We start from the raw sequence: 24,710 nt of genomic DNA on the forward strand, positions 1-24,710 counted from the left end.
TACCAACAATAACTCAACATTTACAATTTATTTGCACTTATATGTTAGTTCTAGGTCGGTTATTCTAATTAAGTACATTCAACATTTTAAAAAAGAAATGATCAAGTACCTTGATTATTAAGTCTGATATAAAACTATACAACATGAATATTTATTATTGTGAAATTACAAAAATAGAAATGACGAACAAACTTTCTATCGGGGTCGTATTTTTTCTAAGACCCTTTTCACTATGATTTAAACGTGTCATGATAAGTGTTAAGATAATCGTTGCAAAAAATTTATGCTGTAAAATCTAAGTATATTATCAATCCTAAGTGTAAAATATATAAAGTTTCTCCTAAAATCTTAAAAAGAAATAACCATTGGGTAAAACACCGCGCAAGGATGTCCATTAACCATTTTAAGGTATGTATGAATGAAAATGAGGCACGAGACGAGCAAGTTGATCAGCTAATTTTAATTGATACGCCCTGCCCATTACAATGCAATGCCATTTAGGATTCTTGAAACAACCCAAAAATTCAGAGCGGCACTACAATTGCGCTCGTCACCTTGAGACATAAGAAGTTAAGTCTCATATCATGCCCAGTAATTTCACTAGCTACGGCGCCCTTCAGACCAAAACACAATAATGCTCACGAATTACTGCTCCACGGCAGAAATAAGCGACTTTGTGGTACCCATAATCTAGTAAGCATCCTGTGCAAAGGAACCTCCCCACTGTATTGACTAGCCAATTGTGGAGGAACGCCACATATCTAGAATTTAAATAACGACAATAATATTTTTATAAGAATTAGGAGGTAACAACTTGCGCCAAATCAAGTTAAAATTAATCTAACTCCTATGGAGTTTAGCCGGACGAAAGAGAAAGACAAACAAAAAAATTTCTCTTACACAAATAAAATTTGAAAAACAACATTATATGAACGATGCGGGACTCGAACCCACGACCTCTGGCGTTCCGGGCCAGTGCTCTAACCAACTTAGCCACCGTTCGAGTGGCGTATCGTCATTGGCACGGAACTCCAGAGGTCGTGAGTTCGGGTGCCGACTCGTTCATAAAATTTTTTTTTTCAATTAATTTTATTTGTGTATTAATCCTAGGAGTGACGGTTATCAATTTATAAACATAACAAATTGTTTATATTTCTCGTAGGTAGTGCGGTATCTAGTTGGAGCACAGCGGAGACCATTCCTAAATCAAAGTAACATTACCTTAATTTATCAACGGAACGACCATACCATAACTAAAAGATGAAATGATACCATAACCTTTATAACATTATGAAAGGCAGCTTAGAGAAAGACGAATAATAGTTAATATATTTCTTAATTCACCGACAGATCTATCGTTTATCACGAGGGATCAAGCCGGTGATTTATCTTGGATACAACAGGAATTATATTTGTGTGATGATGTGTCTCTTATATTTCTTGTTCTCATTTATTTCTATTTATCGCTTCAGTACCTAATTATCTTTTTATTTTACTGAAAATTGCAGGACATAACCTTAACCTCTGAACAATACTAAAACTATACTTCACTTTAAATAAGTATGTCATAAAAATATTCCTTAAATCAATATATTATAAATATGCTCACACAGTTTGTCTCCACCTGCTATATATTCGAGGTATATTTTCAGGTATAACATTATACCAAGGTATAATAACATTATGACAGTAAGGGATGAAACAAGCAGGACGTTGATATTGATGACAATCGATACGCCCTGCACATTACAATGCACTGCCGCTTAGGATTCTTGAAAAACCCGAAAATTCTTAGCGGCACTACAATTCCTGCGTTTGTCACCTTAAGACATATGATGTTTAGTCTCATTTGCCGAGTAATTTCACTAGTTACGTCGCCCTTCAGACCGAAACACAGTAATGCTTACAAATTACTGCTTCACGGCAGATAAAGACGCCTTTGTGGACGCCCATAATCTAGCCGGCATCCTGTGCAAACGAGCCACCTGCTGGTATGCAAAGGAGCCTCCCACTGGTATTTGTAAGGTCGATATATTTAATTGTCGACAATAATCAGTCCAAATGATTTGAGTTTTCTTTAGTGTTAATTCCGCCAATATTTGTCTTTAAACAATTCGACACGTGTGACACACACAAAATTTTGGCGAGTCAACACGTCCTGAGGATGCCTCGTTTAGAAGCGAAACACGTGTCGAATTGTTTAAAGACAAATATTGGTGGAATAAAAACTAAAGAAAACTCAAATCATTTGGATGATTATGGATTTCCGCAAAGTCCCGCCTACTTCAATAAAAATACTTAGTCTTCTTCTCGAAAAGGCTCGAAAAATTAAAAATGAACTGGCAAAGCATATTATTAATAAGCAATAATTCCTTTGTTTTTTAATACATAGCCAAGGGTTTAAGACCAATGACAGATATTGATCTTAATAATACTATGTGTGTTTATAACCCAACTAACTCCGTTAACACATTGCGCTCACCTCTTGGGACTCATTTAGAGCAACTATACTAAGCCCTGAGACAGTTGACTTGAAATAGAACTGGATAGAAAATAATATTATACCATAGGAAAGCTAATTTCGGTTATCGCTTATTTTGTTAAACTGGGAAACTATTTTACTTTTATGAAAGAGGAGTTGTTAGTGGGCAGCTCACATAGCTCGACGGACAGATGACCGTTGGAGAAGTTAAGTCCTCGAATGGCGACCACGTACCGGAAGACGCAGTGTAGGAGCCTACCCCCCATGAGATGGACCGACGATCTGGTCAAGATCGCCGGAATAGGTTGTATGAGGGCAGCACAGGATTGATCGTCGGGGAAATGCTGTCAGGAGGGCTTTGTCCAACAGTGGACGTCTTCCGGCTGATAAAAATTATGAAAGAGGAAAACTAACAAACTACTTTGGGTCAAATGATGTTATGTGATACTGCCCAACTTCTTATAACACCACATAAATTATAAGAACGTTGCCGACCTTGGAAAGTGTCGAAAAAATATATCAAAATAATAAATATATAAATATATGAATTCGAAAACTAGTAGGAGAGTTTCTAGCTATCACGCCATCGTAGCTTGCTCATCAGATACATGGACATTACTTCAGAGATTTAAAACTTTACCTACTAGTCATAAATTCTGAATCCACTTTGATGTATTTCATTATTCTTAAATAACCAGACAATATATAAAACAAAATTCATAATGAAAATCCATTGCAAATGGCACTTTCCTACTTGAAGTCTTTTTCTGTTATAAACAGAAAAAAAATTTTTCTTTTAATCCAATAAATATAATTAAAGACGAGTTAATACTTAACTACTTAAAGACACTTTTGAAAATAATAACGTACCTTTAAAATGAAACATAATTAAATTCAAATAGGAAATTAAAATTGTTTAGTAAGATAATGTGAAATTTAACAGCTTTGGACGTAATCACGTCCAGACTTAAGAAGCATAGAAGAACAGCTGATCTCTCATCATTGTGAGTATGACAGAGCATGTAGTAGTCTTAAAATAAACAAAAAAAAAATTAAACATTGAACATGAATGTCGTAAAAAATATTTGCATACACCGCAAACATGGTCAGACCGAATAACTCATGTTATGAAATAACAAAATTTTCGGAAACACACTAGATCATACTAAAATGGTATACCTTTGAGTAAACTTAAACCGTATCTATATTTGAAAAAAGTGAAGAAATTGAGAAGAACTTTAAAATATTTACTAGAAACGTTTTTAATAATGTAGCTGTACAATTGTGTCTGTCAATTTATGATTACAAAAGAATCTTGTGACGTAATAGTGTAGCGAGAAATCGTGAATTGTGTCTCCACTTTCACGAAGAAATTTTGGTTTATTAATAATGTTCCATCAATCCCTTTCTTGTTGCCACCCAACCCTTATTTATATTAAATAATAGAAATTATACTTACTCCGACAAAAAACTTTCCTCCCATTGTCACAAAAGGTTCTCAGCACGGTCCGTATTTGATTTTAATCCCTTAATGCGGAGAATGTGTCCAGTATGTGGAAAATACCAAAGTAAATTCAGGATAAATTACGAACATTTATAATTTAATATGCCGGGCGTAATTTTTTCTCATTCTTGCGAAACAACGATACGAAAAGTGAATTAGGAAAGTGACTTGCGGTTTACGAAACAGGTAAAGGCTTTTTGCGGGAATTGCTTTGTAATCTAATATTAATGACATCTTAAGATGCGATGCGTATTCTGTGTTACAAAAAAGTCTGGTCAATTTTGTTTAAAACCTACAGTTAAATTTGTTTCGGTACCTACAAATAGTAATAGATTAGATAATAGTAATAGTAATAGATTTTTCGAGGAAAGGCGGGTAATTATCTCAACAATTCTGCCTGTTCGGTTCGTTTTCGTCTCGGAAATAACTTTTTAGAGGGATCTGGAGGCATAATTGTTGTGTTTTTTAATTTCGTTATTATATTGACCCAAGCATAACATCAGGAGTGATAGCGAAGTCACAACCTGAGAGTTGAACAAAGCATACAAGATTTTATGACGATACGTCACTCGAACGGTTGGCTCAGTTGGAAAGAGCGCTCGCACGGAACGTGAGAGGTCAGAGGTCGGGTTCGAGTCCCGCATCGTTCGTAGTGTTTTATTTTCAGTTTTATTTTTGTAATTAATCCCAGAAGTGTGAGTTATCACTTTAAAATATAACAAACTGGTCGGATTGATATCTTTCAGTGAGAGTAGATTCTCACTTCAGATTCAGGAGCAGTCAAACCATGGTAGAGACCTGCCACCGAAAGGTTTTTGTTTTTTATATGGAAAAGGAGGATATACGAGCGTACGGGTCACCTGGTGTTAAGTGATCACCGCCGCGAGCATTCTCTTGCAACACCAGAGGAATCAACACCCCGGAACCACCACACTAGGAAGCTCATTCCGCAGCTTTGTAGTGCGTGGAAGAAAGTTCCTTCAAAACCGCAGGACCACCACACATCCAGATGGTGGGGTTGATATCCTAATGTGTGACGTGTCGTGCGAAGGTGTAACTCAGCGGCAGGAATCAGGTGATAGTGAATCGACCTGATACTGGGGCGCGCCCGACCAGAGATGACAGCAATACTCCATATGTGGCCTGAGCTGTGCATGAGACCTGTGCTTTATAGAGCGTAAGAATGTGGGCCAACTTGAAGAAAATTTGGCTATGCCTAGATTTTATTAGGTGAGGCTATAAGGGAAGTGTTGTCAAAGCAAACTTGAGTCTTCTGGGGGTTAAATTGTACAAGGTTCAATTTACCCCATTCCGTGACCCGATAGAAGACACAAGTTTCTCGGCACTGCTCGACGATTTCCTAAGACAGACCTGCAAGGACCGTGTATAAGGCATCACCATAGCTGTCTTCTACAAGCAATGTTTATTTTTTATAAATAATATTTAAGAAAATATTTCATAATAATTGTTAATAATATGTTTAAAAATTATGTAAATATAATTATAACTAAACAGGCACATGAAGCTGCATAAATGCCTTTATAATCGGCGCATCGTAATAATTAACAATCTCTTCAGCAATTACGCATTCTTTTGCGTTGGATGGCATGGAAGCCGTCCACCCTCGCATCGTCGAATATTCGTATTGCCGAAGCACTGCAAAAGCGGGAATATTGGAGGTGTGCAACATATCATTGATATGTAGGAGAAACAGTGTAGGAGATAGCACAAAGCCATGGGGCAGTCCACCATTCAAGGACTGCTGGAGGGGGGAGGGGTGGCCTCCGGTCATCAACACTAACCTTTGCGAAACATAGCGGCACTAGGTAGCTACTTCATCTTTTATCATCATTATTCTTTTGACGCCCCGGGGAAGCACAGGGCGAAGGTGCCGAGGATAACGGAATGAAGACTTCCTGAACTTACAGTTTCACATCAGCAACAGCCTCAACAGCGGCATCTAGATTGCCAAGCGAAGAACAAATCTGCCTTCAAGCATAGAATGCAAAAAAATATCACATCTCATCTGAGTTTACCGAACACGCGGCGGCAACATGAAAACGGGGCTATGTTAGGCGTGTGTATGGCATTACTATTAATTAATATCGTTCAAAGAGTTATCACTAGCTGTCGAAGCAACATAATACTTTGTATCAATGTTTTTTTATCAATATTTGAAAGTACAAGTAAATACAAATTGGGAAATTCAATGAAACATAAATCCCAAAAAGAGACATAAAAAATCACTAATATAACTTGTCTTTGAGCAAAAGCTAGCAAATATTTCCTATAAAAATGAAACTTGGAATATTTTGTTCACAATAAACAAAATACAATTTTGTATAGAAAGAAGTCATTAATCATTGAATGGTGGAAGAAATTGGAATTCCGGCAAGGTAATGAACCTGTTTCTTTACTGATATTTACCAAAAAGAAATGTAAGCAGCTACTGAATTTTATCTACTTTTACATAAGCATCGATAGTTTTGTAGGCTAAAGCAGGTATTGCTTCGCCCTTGAAATACTGCGCATATATATTAATACTGCAATTTAGTCGTACGTGGTAGAAAGTTCTTTAAAATCATCCAGTGGAGGAACTGTACATTCCGATGATGAAGATGATATTAAAGCCAGTAATTCGAGACTGTTGTGCACTGGTTTTTCTTTTTGGTAATTATGTTGGCCATATAGTAAATAATTACAAATCTTGAACTATGCCAAGGGATCGAACTTTTCCAATGTTTTGAAATGAAATTCGTGTCTGTAGCTCACTTGATGGTGGAAGATGATTCACTGATCTATCTATCAGGGTAGCTTTTTATAACATACCCTTTTATTATAACATCATTGAATTATCGGCAAAAGAGTTTTTAAGGTTTAAGTTTTTTAATTTTACCAGTGGGGGGTACATCCTTTGCACAGGATGCCGGCTAGATTATGGGTACCACTTCGGTGCCATTTTCTTCCGTGAAACAGTAATGTTTAAGGATTACTGTGTTACGGTCTGAAGGGCACCGTAGCCAGTTCACTAAAATATTTCACTAAATTCGTGGACAAATGTTTATATAAAAAAATACACAGCAAAACCCGAAACGTGCAATATTAATTATTATACAGCATTGGTTAATGGTCCCACAAGGAACTCAATACATATAAGTTATGGTGTGAGTGATAATCTCATTCATTCTGCAAAGTATTGAGCGCGCTTCAAAGATGTTTATTCAATAGTCCCTCATCGATGTTATGTTAATTAGTTCAAGTCTTGTAACATCCTGAAATATATTCTGGGCCACCTCATTATTCTCGTAAGACTAAAATGTAATTCTTTGATTATATTGATATAAGTTAGTAGTAGCAATAAAACTTGTTCCTAGTTTTAGAGGACGCTTTTTCTCAGATGAACAATCATCTAGGAAAAGATTGCTCAGCGTTGTCTGCTTTCACAAGCTTTTAGATGGATTAATCAAAAGTGGCTGTAAGTGTAATATTTTTTAAACGTATTGAAACAGCATATTCTAACACCGTTTTGTATTTGACTCCTGTTTCCATTGCATAGTATTGTTTTCGTAATGTATAACAATATTTCATATTTTCAAAATTTCATTGAAAGTGTTTTTAAAATTATGCGCAATTAATAATGTGTACTGAGTTTTAGGTATAAAAATAAAGCTACTAAATAGAACTATCTACTGTTTGAAACAGATTATTTCCACTTATTTTATAAGCGACAATGTTAAAAATATATTTAATTGTTATATATTTAATACGAGACGACTGCTTTGTTTGTATATATAACTGAATCATATTTATTAAGAAAAAGTTGCATTTATAATTCTTATTTATTTAAAAATTTCTTTATTTTTCAGTTTGTGTCTATTTTGAGTATATTTGGCTCCTAGAGGAATGGTAGTAAATTATTTATATAGGTATAACTAAAAGTTAAATGTTAAGTGTATGTTAACGAAATTTCTAAACTCTTTATTTCTATGAAAATCAATCGAAACGCATCATTGAAAACCAAAAGCTGATAGCTTTTTAATAAATAGAATCAAATCATTTTCTTAGAATATCATAATCGAATTAAATCATTTTCTTTCCTTCTTAAATGCTAACGATTAAACGGTTTCGGAAAATTACAACTCATATCGACTTGTCGTCGACGACTATTTGTCATCGTCTTACGACAGCCTATACGAGCGTTAAATTGGAATTTGTGTACATTTTTCTAAGCGCTATTCGTGTATTTCGATACAAGTGCGGAAAGAATGTCATTACTTCACAGGTTCCGGTTCATTGACCCAAAAAATGCAGAAATGTAACTTTGCGGGAGTTTTCGTTTCTTTTTTCATAGGGAGAACATGACAGGGCAAAGGATTCTATGCATTCAGCCAATTCAATAACAATAACTGTAGCAACGTTGACATATCATAATAAATGAATATGATATCATTAATGTGAAATATATAAATAAAAAGTTGCTTACTTAATTACTGTTAATTATTTCCAGAAAATATTACAATCATTGTAAAAGGTTTAATTCAATTACAAATTACCACTGCATTAATTAAGACAGTATTAAAATATTTACAATTTTAAAACTAAAAACATTATAATAGAACAATAAAAGTGTAATATGTAAACAAAATAAAGCACGTTAATATGACAATAAGGGTCGAGACGAGCAGTACGTACAGCTGATGGTAATTGATTCGCCCTGCCCATTGCAATGCAGTGTCGCTCAGGATTAGTCCTGCACAGTGCTACTAGTTAAATAAACAGCACTGTGCAGGACTAATCTGGGTCAAAACGTAGCAATTTCAAGGCTCTGTAGGCAGTGAGTTATATGGGCATATAACTCACTGCCCAAATCTCAGCATATTGATTTGTACTTATCCTTTGACTAATATTAAAAGAAATTAATAAAATTTCCACAAGTTTACCAGTAGGAGGCTCCTTTGCACAGGATGTCGGCTAGATTATGGGTACCACAACGGCGCGTATTTCTGCCGTGAAGCAGTAATGTCTAAGCATTATTGTGTTTCGGTCTAAAGGGCACTAAGGTGCCCTTGCTAAGGCAAGTGAAGTTTCTTGGCAAATGAGACTAAACATCTCAGTTTCTTTGGGTTTTTCAAGAATCCTGAGCGACACTGCATTGCAATGGGCAGGGCGAATCAATTACCATCAGCTGTACGTACTGCTCGTCTCGACCCTTATTGTCATATTAACGTGCTTTATTTTGTTTACATATTACATTTTTATTGTTCTATTATAATGTTTTTAGTTTTAAAATTGTAAATATTTTAATACTGTCTTAATTAATGCAGTGGTAATTTGTAATTGAATTAACTCCTATTCATATTATTACTATTATTTAAGTATGCATGTAGTGAGTGTAATATGCTCAAATAAATATTTAAATAAACGTTGTTTGTGGCGATACAAACAAGATGTACTTAATGGTAGAAAATACAAACGCTTTGTTCAAACGCTGTAGGAAACTAATATCAAAACATATCAGTGTTCAGTACGTGTGCGGCCATGTTGAAACGCTCAACATGCGAACACAATGTCGTCTTTGTGTATCGAAATCTGTACACTAAGAAACAGATAGATTCTGTACAACTTAAACTACATCTAACACTGAGACATTTCAGTCCTATTACAGTGAGATTACATTTATGAATACTATGCACGACAGAAAGACTAGTGTCTTATAACTATAGCAGGAATGATTTAAATTAGGTAGAATGATGCTAAAGGTAGATTTGAATTGGGTATAATTTAGGATATAATAAAGAGACGGTGAATCGGGGGTGAGATATCGATGTTCTAGAATACTCTATGAGGAAAAAAAATGATATAAATATAGGGCTATGTCCCCAGGCCACTCATTCACATGAACAACTTAAATTATAGAAGAAAAGGAAGAAATCTTCTAGAATTAAGAAGAATGCTGGGATTATTGTGAGTACCCGAGTTGAGTCAGCGCATAGTTCCCCCGTCGGTGCCTCGCCGTCGTAGTTCAGTTAAGCCCGTCTTTCATTATCCTGGTTCCCTCCGGTAGGGTTCAGATTCTTCGCGGATCCCTTGTTTACTACAGTACATGAAACTGACGCGCCGAGTTAGGTTCTGGTTCGGATCTCCTCCGCCATCGTGTGGATGGATGAAACAATTTACGTAATTCGTTTGTACGATCCTCGCCGGTCACGTTCCAATGTGTTTTTGGGTTTCGAATTCATTATAACATATAAAATGTTTCTTAGACGATATATAGTTAGTCGGCAAAGCTCCTGTGATTCATCTAGTGTTACAAGAGAGTATGGGCCACGATGATCAGTTATCATCAGATGACCCGTCATTTACCCGTTTACCCTCTTCTTACTTAAAAAAAATTACAAAAGCATATTTTCGTGTGTCAGTGTCAGATAATATTTTAAAGTATTATAAAAATCGAAATCGCATCGAAATGCAATTTGAGTAAATTTCTCAGTTGTTTCGTTGTGTAGCATGAATCGAATTAACCGAGTAGTAGGCATAACAAGTTTATGTTTGTTCCTTGTGTTAAAATTATGAATGTCACAGTTCCTAGCAAATTCCTCAATGTGCTTATGAACATTTAGAAAATTATCAAGAATATATTGAGTAGCAACAATCAAATTATAAATGTTTTAAATAGTGTAATTATAAATGTTTATTGTACGATATCACATTGTAATCCATATTTTTATATATAAAAAAGTCCGCTGATTTTTTTGCGCCCGTTCTTCCCAGGTCTGAGGCAGTCTATTTTGAATGGATGGTAGTTTTTTTACGTTCAATATGTGATTTTGAATCCTATTTTGAATATAAAGTTGGTTTTAATATTAGCTCCATTGCCCCGTAGTAATATAGCATAGGACATAATACCTACTCTGAAAATAAATAAATTAGTCGCGCCATACCAATGTCAGTTAAATGTCTAATATTTTTACCGCGTATGTTACAGAACTAAGTCTATAAGCCTATCCTTCGATATTGTGAACCGTTGGAATCAAATATAACATTTTCCACTAAAATTACCGCCTCTTAAAAAACATTCGCATCTTCACTCTGACATTTGAACTTTAAATTTTATTTACGTTTAGCTTTCTAGCTATTTATCAATTTAATTCGCTTTACACTATCTTGAACAGAATATTGTTTACTTCGTCATACGTAACTGGTGTCTTAAAGAGTCATCTGCAAACAATACTACCTAGCGATCTTAGCAAGGTTAGGTAGATAATGAAGATCATTAAAGTAAATAAACAAGTGGAACGGTCCAAAAATAGACCCATGTGGTACCCCATTACTAAGACTCCTCTCAGGAGATCAACGATTCACTGTCAATTAATGAAATATTGTACGAGATAGTTGAAATTGTAATGACTGTAATAAGAATAATTAATTACAAATTATAGGAATCGACACAATGACATATTGTGTATTCAAATAAGACATCTTGGGCTTAGCCTGTAAAAGACAACGATACATTTAATACAATACACATAGATAATATGGTACGTATTCATCCAAGACTCCAAAACAAACAATGTTTGCTTTAGCATAAAACATATTTCCCAAATTAAAACAATGACACTCCTAAGCGAGGGGTGCAAGAACATGAAAAGGCTTTACAAGTAGGGTAAGCTTCTCTTAAATATATTTTTACATAACAAATCTTCATTTTAAGTATCTAATACTTGAATTCATTAACATAATATATCTACTTTATTTATTTAAAGTGTTCATGCATTGTTCATAAATTTAGATCACAACTAGGCCAAAGTCAAATAAACTATATAACCTATAAACTATAAAACCCAAAGAAACTGAGCGGCACTACAATTGCGCTCGTCACCTCGAAACATTAGATGTTTAGTCTCATTTGCCAAGAAATTTCACTAGCTAAGGTTACACCGAAACACAATACGGCAGAAATACGCGCCGTTGTGGTACCCATAATCTAGCCGACATCCTGTGCAAAGGAGCCTCCTACTGGTAAATTTCTTTACCTACCAGACCTACCAGACCTACCAGAGCCTGAAAATTTCTACGTTTTGACCCAGATTAGTCCTGGATAGATAGCACTACATTGCCAACTTACAACGATTCTAATGCTCGGTCTTGATGTGAGTTGATCTCTTTACGGCCGTTCCCATATGCAGTCTATCTTCGTTGACTTTTCTGTCCAAATAAACTTATCGACGGTAACTATAACGTCACAATTCGTCCTCGACATTCCTTTGTACGATCAAAATATTCGATTATTAATTTTATTATTTTGTGTTAAATAAAAAAATATTTGTATTTATTAGATAATATTTTTTCAATCTTATTGTATACATAATAATATTATATAATATCATGTGTTTTCTAAATAATTTTAAGCCAATAATTTTTAGGTAGATTTTACTTTAAATTCCATGGAGTTATACACAAGTTAGTTGTTAGGTTTCATACACGAAAATTAATCAACGGGACCATGTTTTTAATTGAAAACTTTTTGTACAAATTTTTTGTACGAAATAACTATTGTAATGCACAACGAAAATATTATTATCAATAGATAAATTGTATTTAAAATAAATTAATATCTTTAATAGAAACGTATTGTGTAAATAAATAGATAACGCAATTAAAATCATTTTTAACTGAAATAAGTTATTGTTATTGAATTGGCTGAATGCATAGAATCCTTTGCCCTGTCATGTTCTCCCTATGGAAAAAGAAACGAAAACTCCCGCAATATTACATTTCTGCATTTTTTGGGTCAAAGAACCGGAACCTGTGAAGTAATGACATTATTTCCGCATTCGTATCGAAATAGACAAATAGCGCTTAGAAAAATGTACACAAATTCCAATTTAACGCTCGTATAGGCTGTCGTAAGACGATGACGAATAGTAGTCGTCGACAAGTCGATATGACTTATGACTTGAAATTTTCCGAAACCGTTTAATAACCGTTTAATCGTTAGCACTTTAACTATTAGTGTAATTAATGATTAAGAAATGTATTTTGTAAACATTTTCACGTTATCAATGTGGCAGTCATGTACTTTATAATAATTATGTAACAGCAATCAAACATATTTATGCAAATAATAACTGTAACTTCGACTTTTAAGAAAGTAAGAAAATTATTTGTTTTGATTATGAGATTCTAAGAATATGATTTGATTCTATTAAAAAGCTCCAGCTTTTGGTATTCAAAGATGTGTTTTGATTTATTTTTATCTGGTCTGAATTATTCTTTATAATAATTCTTTATAATCTTTTTCTTCACTAATAAGAGTTTAGAAATTTCATTTTCTCACTCCTCTTCTTTTGTTCATTAGGTTAAATATTATAATGTAAAATTTACATTTAATTTGTAGCTACACACTATGAAAGACGTCGAATAAAAATAATTTACTTCCATTTCTCTAGGAGCTGAATATACTCAAAATAGACTCAACTGAAAAAAATAATAATATTTAAAAATAATTTTTTATTTAAAACAAATTAAAAATGCAACTGATATGTTAATAATAACCAGTGGGAGGCTCCTTTGCACAGAATGCCGGCTAGATTATAGGAACCACAACGGCGCCTATTTCTGCCGTGAAGCAGTAATGTGTAAGCATTACTGTGTTTCTATCTGAAGGGCGCCGTAGCGAGTGAAATTACTGGGCAAATGAGACTTAACATCTTATGTCTCAAGGTGACGAGCGCAATTGTAGAGCCGCTCAGTATTTTTGGGCTTTTCAAGAATCCTGAGCGGCACTGCATTGTAATGGGCAAGGCGTATCAATTACCATCAGCTGGACGTCCTGTTCGCTTATAAAAATAAGTGACAAAAATCTATTTCAGACAGTGGATAGCTCTATTTAGTAGCTTTATTTTTATACCAAAAACATTATTAATTGAGCATAATTTTAAAAACACCTTCATTAATATTTTGAAAATATGAAATATTGTAATTCAATACCGAAAACAATACTATGTAATGGAAATAGGAGTCAAATACAAAACGAAGTTAGAATATGCTGTTTCATTACGTTTTAAAAATATTACACTTACAGCCACTTTTAATTAATCCATCTGAAAGCTTGTGAAAGCAGACAACGCCAAGCAATCTATTCCTAGACGATTCTTCGTCTGAGAAAAAGAGTCCTCTAAAAATAGGAACAAGTTTTATTGCTTTTACAAACTTATATCAATATAGTCAAAGAATTACATTTTAGTCTTACGAGATTAATGAGGTGCCGCAGACTATATTTCAGGATGTTACAAGACTTGAACTAATTAACTAAGGGACTATTGAATAAACATCTTAGAAGTGCGCTCAATACTTTGCAGAATGAATAGGCATTATCAGAACAGAGATTATCACTCAAACCATAATTTATATATATTTAAGTCCTTGTGGGACCATTAACCAATGCTGTATAATTAATATTGCACGTTTTGGGTTTTGCTGTGTATTTTTTTATATTTACATTTGCCCACGAATTAAGTGAAATATTTTAGTGAACTAGCTACGGCGCCCTTCAGATCGTGACACAGTAATCCTTACACATTATTGTTTCACGAAAGAAAATGGCACCGTTGTGGTACCCATCATCTAGCCGGCATCCTGTGCAATGGTAACCCCCACTGGTAAAATTAAAAAACTTAAACCTTAAAAACTCTTTTGCCGATAATTCATTGATGTTATAATAACCCTCCTTTTGTGTTTAAAAAGATACCATTATAGATATATCAGTGAATCATCTTCCACCATCAAGTGAGCTACAGACACGAATTTCATTTCAAAACATTTGAAAAGTTCGATTCCTTGGTATAGATCAAGATTTTTAATTATTTACTATATGGCCAACATAATTACCAAAAAGAAAAACCTGTGCACACCAGTCTCGAATTACTGACTTTAATATCATCTTTATCATCGGAATGTACAGTTCCTCCACTGGATGATTTTAAAGAACTTTCTACCACGTACGATTAAACTGCAGTATTAATATATACGCGCAGTATTTCAAGGGCGATAGGACATACCTGCTTAAGCCTACAAATCTATCGATGCTTATGTAAAAAGTAGATAAAATTCAGTAGCTGCTTCTATTTATTTTTGGTAAATATCAGTAAAGAAACAGGTTCATTACCTTGCCGGAATTCCAATTTCTTCCACCATTCAATGATTAATGACTTCTTTCTATACAAAGTTGTATTTTGTTTATTGTGAAAAAAATATTCCAAGTTTCATTTTTATAGGAAATATTTGCTGGCTTTAGCTCAAAGCCAAATTATATTAGTGATTTTTAATGTCTCTTTTTGGGATTTATGTTTCATTAAATTTCCCAAGTTGTATTTACTTGTACTTTCAAATATTGATAAGAAAACATTGATACAAAGTATTATGTTGCTTCGACAGCTAGTGATAACTCTATGAACGAGAGTCATTAATATATAATAGTCATGCCGGTCACACGCCTAACATAGCACCCATTTTCATGTTACCGCCGCGTGTTCGGTAAACTCAGATGAGATACGGTATTTTTTGCATCCTATGCTTGGAGACAGATTTGTTCTTCGCTGGGCAATCTAGATGCCGCTGTTGACGCTGTTGCTTATGTGGAAATGTAAGTTTAGGAACTCTTCATTCCGTTATCCTCAGCACCTTCGCCCTGTGCTTCCCCAGGGCGTCAAAAGAAAAATGATGATAAAAGATGAAGAAGCTACCTAGTGCCGCTATGTTTCGCATAGGTTAGTGTTGAGGACCGGAGGCCACCCCTCCCCCCTCCACCAGACTACAACAGCGGTCCTTGAACGCTGGAGTGCCCCATGGCTGTGTGCTATCTCCTACACTGTTTCTCCTACATATCAATGATATGTTGCACACCTCCAATATTCCCGCTTTTGCAGTGCTACGGCAATACGAATATTCGCCGATGCGAGGGTGGACGGCTTCCATACCATCCAACGCAAGAGAATGCGTCATTGCGGAAGAGATTGTTAGTTATTACGATGCGCCGATTATAAAGGCATTTATGTAGCTTCATATATCTGTTTAGTTATTATAGTTATAATTATATTAAGATAATTTTTTAAATTATTATTAACAATTATCATGAAATTTTTTCTTAAATAAATTATTTAAATAAAATATACATTGCTTGTAGAAGACAGCTCTGGATGACGCCGTATACACGGTCCTTGCAGGTCTGTCTTAGGAAATCGTCGAGCAGTGCCGAGAAACTTGTGTCTTCTATCGGGTCACGGAATGGGGTAAATTGAACCTTGTACAATTTAACTCCCAGAAGACTCAAGTTTGCGCGTTTAAGAAACCATTTTTTGTATCACTACTCTGTGAAAACACTTCCCTTAGAGCCTCACCTAGTAAAATCTAGGCATAGCCAAATTGGCTTCAAGACGGCCCAAATTCTTACGCTCTACAAAGCACAGGTCTGGCCACATATGGAGTATTGCAGTCATCTCTGGTCTGGCGCGCCCCAGTATCAGCTCGATCCATTTGACAGCTTGCAACGCAGAGCAACTCGAATTGTTAGGTGAACTAGGCGTTGTGTAAAGACGTTGCTTTATTATATGTCTTCTCCCGCATTTATCACGGAGACTGTTCCGAAGAGCTGTTTCACCTGATTTCTGCCGCTGAATTACACCTTCGTACGACACGCCACAAATTAGGATATCATCCCCACCATCTGGATGTGTGGTGGTCCTCCAAAGTGCGGTTTTGAAGGAACAAAGCTGTGGAATGAGCTTCCTTGTGTGGTGGTTCCGGGGTGTTGATTCCTCTGGTGTGAGAGTATGCTATTGAGAATGCTGGCGGCGGTGATTACTTAACACCAGGTGACCCGTACGCTCGTATATCCTCCTTTTCCATATAAAAAAACAAAAAACCTTTCGGTGGCAGTTCTCAACCATAGTTTGACTGCTCCTGCAGAATCTACTCTCACTGAAAGATATCAATCCTGATCAGTTTGTTATATTTTAAAGTGATAACCCTCACTTCTGGGATTAATTACAAAAATAAAACTGAAAATAAAACACTACGAACGATGCGGGACTCGAACCCGTGACCTCTCACGTTCCGTGCGAGCGCTCTTTCCAACTGAGCCAACCGTTCGAGTGACGTATCGTCATAAAATCTTGTATGCTTTGTTCAACTCTCAGGTTGTGGCTTCGCTATCACTCCTGATATTAGCTTGGGTCAACATAATAACGAAATTAAAAAACATAACAATTACGCCTCCAGATACCTCTAAAAAGTTATTTCCGAGACGAAAACGAACCGAACAGGCAGAATTGTTGAGATAATTACCCGCCTTTCCTCGAAAAATCTTACGTTACGATTTAATCGTTTTTATTAATGAATACTGGTATATTACTATTTGTAGGTACCGAAACAAATTTAACTGTAGGTTTTAAACAAAATTGTCCAGACTTTTTTGTAACACAGAATACGCATCGCATCTTAAGATGTCATTAATATTAGATTACAAAGCAATTCCCGCAAAAAGCCTTTACCTGTTTCGTAAACCGCAAGTCACTTTCCTAATTCACTTTTCGTATCGTTGTTTCGCAAGAATGAGAAAAAATTACGCCCGGCATATTAAATTATAAATGTTCGTAATTTATCCTGAATTTACTTTGGTATTTTCCACATACTGGACACATTCTCCGCATTAAGGGATTAAAATCAAATACGGACCGTGCTGAGAACCTTTTGTGACAATGGGAGGAAAGTTTTTTGTTGGAGTAGGTATAATTTCTATTATTTAATATTAATAAGGGTTGGGTGGCAACAAGAAAGGGATTGATGGGACATTATTAATAAACCAAAATTTCTTCGTGAAAGTGGAGACACAATTCACGATTTCTTGCTACACTATTACGTCACATTATTCTTTTTATCATAAATTGACAGACACAATTGTAGAGGTACCTCATTATTAAAAACGTTACTAGTAAATATTTTTAATGTTCTTCTCAATGGCTTCACTTTTTTCAAATATAGATACGGTTTAAGTTTACTAAAAGGTTACATTTTAATAATCTTTGTTTAAATCATATAATTTATCAAATATTTTCTTAGAACCTACAGTAACCAGCACCTCTAAAAGCTGTATTGATAATATTTTTATTAATTATAAACCTATTTCTCAATCAATAATTAGTAAACTGAGCTCAGACCACTTTGGTCAATTAGCCTCTTTTAATATTGAAGGAAACAAATGTACTTCAACTAAAAAGTTTATGTTTGTTTCGGTAAACAATAGGCGAATGGAGAAATATAGAGGCAATGTTTCAGAAACACTCTCAAACTTGTATTTGAATTATAAAAGTACTCCAAATGAGATGTATGGTAAGTTATTTAAAATAATTAAAACAGAGTTTGCTTCTATATTTACTTCAAAGACAGTCAACTCGGGTGGTCTCTTGTCATTTAACAACTGGGCAACAGCTGCTATTCATAGGAGCAGACAACGGTTATATGAACTATATAGTGAGAGATCATCATGTAATCATGATGTATCTTTCCTTGTATATGTGAAAAAATATTCAAAATTATTTAAGAAAGTATGTACTATTGCTAAGTCAATGCATCTTAGAGAAATAATTAAAAATGCTTCAAATAAAATAAAAATGACTTGGAAAGTTATTAACTGGGAATCTGGAAGAGCGAAAGACTGCAAGTTTGAATATAATCTATTAATAAACAATACTAAAATCCACTCTGAGCAGGAAATAGCTTCTGCTTTTGATAAATTTTTTTCTGACATTCCATTTTCCATCTCAAGCACCCTTGTATCCTCCACCAGTGTTGCCGAGTCAAGGCCTTTTGGAAAATGTTAAGGAATGTAAACAAAATTTCAAATTCAGTGTTGTTAGCCCAGCAGAAATAATTAAATCTTTCAGATCCTTCGAAATGAAAAAAACTGCTGATATATGGGGCATATCTGTAAAAATAATAAGTTCTGTTATTGACGTCATAGCACCATATCTACTACGCACTAGTTTTTAATAGCTGTATTGAACATGGCGTGTTTCCTGACCTTCTGAAGTATAGTAAAATTACACCAATATTTAAATCGGGACTCACTTCTGACCCGAATAACTATCGCCCTGTTTCGGTGTTGCCGACCCTTGGTAAAATTTTTGAAAAAATTATTTTAAGCCAAATGCTTACTCACTTTAACACTTATAAGTTACTTCATATAAAGCAATTTGGCTTTACTAGGGGACGCTCGACTACGGATGCAGGTGTTGAACTCATCAGGAATATTTTTGAGGCCTGGGAGGACAGAATGCACTTGGTATCTTCTGTGATTTATCTAAGGCTTTTGATTGTGTTCAACATTCAACGCTGGTCAGGAAGCTATGCCACTATGGTATAAGAGGATCTGCACTCGATCTTCTGATCTCATATTTAAATAATAGGATTCGGAGGGTCGAGGTGAATGGCAGGAGATCTCCTGGGACTTCTCTCGGTATGGGGGTACCACAAGGGTCTATTCTTGGACCCTTCCTCTTCCTAATTTATATAAATCATCTACCTAACCTTGTAGAAAAAAAAGACAAGGTGGTATTGTTTGCGGATGACACTTCACTTATATTCAAAGTGAAACGAAGCCAAGTTTTATATGACGAAGTAAACAATGCTCTATCTGACATCGTATACTGGTTTAGCGCCAATAACTTATTGTTAAATAATCATAAAACCAAATATATTAAATTCACCGCGCCAAATTACAAAAATGTAGATGCGAATATTTTATTAAATGGAGAGGTGGTAAAACCAGTGGAATCTGCTATATTTCTTGGCATTACTCTTGATTCCAAATTGCAGTGGGGCCCCCATATTGAAGGATTGGCGAAAAGGCTTAGTTCTGCATCATAAAGAATCATTAAGAGAAAAATTTAAAGAAATAAACATTTGACTGTTGCTTCTCAATACATTTTCGATAATGTTTTGTATGTTCATAAGCACATTGAGGAATTTTCTAGAAACTGTGACATTCATAATGTTAACACGAGGAACAAACATAAACTTGTTATGCCTACTACTCGGTTGGGTCGAGTTAGTACGTCTTTTGTTGGGCGATGTATATGCTTCTACAATATGATCCCAGAAAATGTACAAAACAAATGTGTTACGAAATTTAAAAGAATTGTTAAAAAACGTTTGTGTGGGAAAGGTTATTATAGCATAAACGATTTTCTTAATGACACCACGGACTGGGAATAAAGCAAACATCCTCAGGCTCTTTAATTATAAATGTTTATTGTACGATATTACATTGTAATCCATATTTTATATTAAAAAAAAGAAAGCCCGCTGAGTTTCTTGCGCCCATTCTTCTCAGGTCTGAGGCAGTCTCTTTTGAATGGGTGGTAGATTTTGACGTTCAATAAGTGATTTTAAATCCTATTTTGAATAAAAATATTTGAATTTGAATTTGAATATGATCTGGTGTGTTTCCGAAAATTTTGTTATTTCATAACATGAGTTATTCGGTCTGACCATGTTTGCGGGGTATGCAAATATTTTTTACGACATTCATGTTCAATGTTTAATTTTTTTTGTTCATTTTAAGACTACATGCTGTTTCATACTCACAATCATGAGAGATCAGCTGTTCTTCTATGCTTCTTAAATCTGGACGTGATTACGTCCAAAGCTGTTAAATTTCACATTATCTTTCTAAACAATTTTAATAATATAATAATTCAAATTTCATATTTGAATTTAATTATGTTTAATTTTTAAGGTAAGTAATTATTTTCAAAAGTCACTTTAGGTAGTTAAGTATCAACCCGTCTTTAATTATTTTTATTGGATTAAAAGAAATATTTTTTTCTGTTTTTAACAGAAAAAGACTTCAAGTAGGAAAGTACCATTTGCAATGGATTTTCATTCTGTATTTTTCTTTATATATTGTCTGGTTATTTAAGAATAATGAAATACATCAAAGTGGATTCAAAACTTATGACTAGTAGGTAAAGTTTTAAATCTCTGAAGTCCTGTCCATGTATCTGATGAGTAAGCTACGATGGCGTAATAGCCAGAAATGTTAGCTCTTTCTACTAGTTTTCGAATTCATTTGTTTATATATTTATTCGACACCTTCCAAGGTCGTTAATGCTCTTATAATTTATGTGGTATTATAAGAAGTTGGGCGGTATCACATACCATCATTTGACCCAAAGTAGTTTGTTAGTTTTCGCCGGATTAGCCGGAAGATGTCAACTGTTGGACAAAGCCCTCCCGACAACATTTCCCCGACGATCAATCCTGCGCTGCCCTCATACAACGTATTCCGGCGATCTTGACCAGATCGTCGGTCCATCTCATGGGGGGTAGGCTCCTACACTGCGTCTTCCGGCACGTGGTCGCCATTCGAGGACTTTACTTCTCCAACGGTCATCTGTCCGTCGAGCTATGTGAGCTGCCCACTAACACCTCCTCTTTCATAAAAGTAAAATAGTTTCCCAGTTTAACAAAATAAGCGATAACCGAAATTAGCTTTCTTATGGTATAATATAATTTTCTATCCAGTTCTATTTCAAGTCAACTGTCTCAGGGCTTAGTATAGTTGCTCTAAATGAGTCCCAAGAGGTGAGCGCAATGTGTTAACGGAGTTAGTTGGGTTATAAACACACATAGTATTATTAATTAAAGTTGGCCTGATATATACAATGTATAAGTGGCTACTGCATGTTGTTGCGACTGGATCAATATCTGTCATTGGTCTTAAACCCTTGGCTATGTATTTAAAAACAAAGGAATTATTGCTTATTAATAATATGATTTGCCAGTTCATTTTTAATTTTTCGAGCCCTTTCGAGAAGAAGACTAAGTATTTTTATTGAAGTAGGCGGGACTTTGCGGAAATCCATAATTATCCAAATGATTTGAGTTTTCTTTAGTATTTATTCCACCAATATTTGTCTTCAAACAATTCGACACGTGTTTCGCTTCTAAACGAGGCATCCACAGGACGTGTTGACTCGCCAAAATTTTGTGTGTGTCACACGTGTCGAATTGTTTAAAGACAAATATTGGCGGCATTAACACTAAAGAAAACTCAAATCATTTGGACTGAGTATTGTCGACAATTAAATATATCGGCCTTACAAATACCAGTGGGAGGCTCCTTTGCATACCAGCAGGTGGCTCGTTTGCACAGGATGCCGGCTAGATTATGGGCGTCCACAAAGGCGTCTTTATCTGCCGTGAAGCAGTAATTTGTAAGCATTACTGTGTTTCGGTCTGAAGGGCGACGTAACTAGTGAAATTACTCGGCAAATGAGACTAATCATCATATGTCTTAAGGTGACGAAGTTTTTCAAGAATCCTAAGCGGCAGTGCATTGTAATGTGCAGGGCGTATCGATTGTCATCAATATCAACGTCCTACTTGTTTCATCCCTTACTGTCATAATGTTATTATACCTTGGTAGAATGTTTTACCTGAAAATATACCTCGATTATATAGCAGGTGGAGACAGACTGTGTGAGCATATTTATAATAGATTGATTTAAGGAATATTTTTATGACATACTAATTTAAAGTGAAGTATAGTTTTAGTATTGTTCAGAGGTTAAGGTTATGTCCTGCAATTTTCAGTAAAATAAAAAGATAATTAGGTACTGAAGCGATAAATAGAAATAAATGAGAACAAGAAATATAAGAGACACATCATCACACAAATATAATTCCTGTTGTATCCAAGATAAATCACCGTCTTGATCCCTCGTGATAAACGATAGATCTGTCGGTGAATTAAGAAATATATTAACTATTATTCATCTTTCTCTAAGCTGCCTTTCATTATGTTATAAAGGTTATGGTTTCATTTCATCTTTTAGTTATGGTATGGTCGTTCCGTTGATAAATTAAGGTAATGCTACTTAGATGAAGGATGGGTTTCCGCTGCGCTCCACCTAGATACCGCACTACCTAAGAACTATATATTTTTTATTACGGCAACTATTAGATGCCGTAATGCGTTGTGTACGTGGAATCTTGTGCCAAACGCTTCGTGCTATTTTACATTGAAATTAATTAAATACAAAATACTTACTGATGATAAAATGTGATCCCAGTGCCTTCCTTATTTCTTGTAGTATTCGTTTTACTAAGTTTTACTATGCAACCCGGCATTTCAGTTTCTATTACTAGCACAGTTTAACAGTACATGTGGCACGTCAACGTAACACATTGTTCGAGACTGGCTCAAGATCGCCCACTTGGGTGTAGTATTAATTGCCTCACTTTGCGACTACGCCGGCGGTATCTAGTTGGAGCGCAATAGAAACCAATTCTTAATTTAAGTAATGTAATAATCGGAGAGCAAATTTGACAATAATGATTTGAAACGAAGAGAATTAGTTTTGTTTGTCTTTCTGACTCTTCCAGCAAAACTCCCAAACAGCTTGATTGATTTTACCTTGAAATGGTGCAGTTATTCCAAGTTTAAAACTATTTGTCCTTATCTCACTTTTGGCACTACAGAATTATATGACAGAGTGAAATAATTTTAGGCTTGGAGTAACTTAGCACTACGTTCATAAGTAAGGCTGTAAGATTTTACAGCATAAAAATTTGTTAAATAGACATGTCATATCGTAAGTAGAGTATCTACAACATTTAACGATATCAATGATCATGACAATAACATTTTTCACGACACGTTTAGGTCATATAGAAAAAAAGACTTAGAAAAAATTATGAGCACGGTAGATAATAGTTTCTCTTACATTGTAACTAGTTAACTACCTACTTATTAATTCTTCCCTTTTATTTTTGTAATTTCACAATAATAAATATGAACATTGTATTATTTTATATTAGAATTAAGATGTAACTTAAGCATTTCTTCCTAAAATCTTGAATGCGCCTTATTAGATTAACCACCCTAGAACAAGTATGTTAGTGCAAATCAATTGTTAATGTTGAGTTATTGTTGAGTCAAGAAGTATATAATACAAGAAATGTGGCTAACAAAAAAAAAAAAACAACTAACAATTAACAACTGTAAAGTAGATCCTGTAGATGAAGCCACCACCTGAGAGTTGAACAAAGCGTACAAGATATATCAACGATGCGTCACTTGAACGGTTGGCTCAGTGGAAAGAGCGCTCGCAGGGATCGCGAGAGGTCGCGAGTTCGATTTATATAGTTAGCATAGTTCATACATTTTGGTTTCAAATTTTATTTGTGTAACTAGAAATGAATGACTAAGCTGAAAGTTTTTCATGTTACATTTCATGTCCCTTAATAAAGTCCGTAGTGGAAAATTAACTACTGACCATGCTCGCTAGCCAAATATAAATCCAACAAAAGCATTCATCTAGTAGAGAAATCGCACCAAGTTTTAGCAATTGCACCCCCATCTGCAACTCAAAGCTTTCTCGTTTTCCTCCTAGAAACGGACAAGGAAACTTTACACTGAGTTCATCGGGACCATTGTTGTACTTAATTAAATTCTGCAGGTGACAATGCAATTAAGACTTAAGGTCGTAATAATAAATCTTTAGAAAATCTTAATTTGCATAAAGATCTATCTGTTGTGTTGTGCGTAGAAGTTAAAATTGGTAGAAATAGAATTAGGAATATTAGTAATTCATGGAAAAGTAATGCTTCCATTTCAGCCGGAAGATGTCCACTGCTGGCAAAAGATCTCCCCTAAAGATA

The sequence above is a fragment of the Leptidea sinapis genome, chromosome 3, assembly GCF_905404315.1.
Source record: "Leptidea sinapis chromosome 3, ilLepSina1.1, whole genome shotgun sequence".
Lineage (NCBI taxonomy): Eukaryota > Metazoa > Arthropoda > Insecta > Lepidoptera > Pieridae > Leptidea > Leptidea sinapis.